This window comes from Fundulus heteroclitus, unplaced genomic scaffold (genome assembly GCF_011125445.2).
Source record: "Fundulus heteroclitus isolate FHET01 unplaced genomic scaffold, MU-UCD_Fhet_4.1 scaffold_576, whole genome shotgun sequence".
In the NCBI taxonomy this organism is placed as follows: Eukaryota; Metazoa; Chordata; class Actinopteri; order Cyprinodontiformes; family Fundulidae; genus Fundulus; species Fundulus heteroclitus.
In genome coordinates, this window is record NW_023397007.1 from 17,756 (window position 1) to 18,553 (window position 798).

A 798-nucleotide genomic window follows, 5' to 3' on the forward strand; every position below is an offset into this window, starting at 1 on the left:
ATATAATAGTATATATATATATATATATATATATATATATATGTATGTATATATATATATATATATATATATATATATATATATATATATGTATGTATATATATATATATATATATATGTATGTATATATATATATATATATATATGTATGTAATATATATATATATATATATATATATATATATATATGTATACTTGCTTACATTTCACGCACTGGACCAAAATGTAACCTGCACAACCATGCTGAGGTTGTGAGTCCAAGTCTTGAGGAAGTTAATGTTTGTTAATGCATGAATCTATCAGAGAAAAAGCTTGGAAGTGATTTTTTCCTAAAAACATGGCAGCAGAGGCTCTGTGCTGAAAGCTAACAGTGATTTCAGAGCTGACTGAACTGTTGGCCACAGCAGGTGAAGATCTAGAGTCCCAGCTTTCTGCTTGTAAGCAGCTTCACTAACATCAGCATCTAGAATGCAGACTGGCTGCTAAGGCTAACAGGCTCCAGTGGCGCAACCGGTCAGCGCGCGGTACTTATAAGACAGTCACCTGCAGAGCAATGCCGAGGTTGTGAGTTCAAGCCTCACCTGGAGCAGAAGGCTTTTAATATGGAGTTAAAATCAGGTGCACAAAACACTGAGATTAATATAAAAACTGGGTTTAATTTGCAAACCTTTATATCACAATTGAAAACCATTAGGAATATTTAAAAACTTAAAACTATAAAATTTTACATCAGACACAATAAAAAAATAAAGAAGTAATTCCTAAGACCATCAATCTAGCTTTAAAATCTCTCAGGGA

General features: G+C 31.7%; 1 non-coding gene across 1 annotated transcript; it reads left to right on the forward strand.

Annotated features, from left to right (window-relative positions):
* The first annotated feature begins 495 nt into the window (after positions 1-495).
* On the forward strand, positions 496-589 carry trnai-uau. The gene is made up of 2 exons: positions 496-533; positions 554-589. It is a non-coding gene; the product is annotated as a tRNA-Ile (tRNA).
* Positions 590-798: the final 209 nt, after the last annotated feature.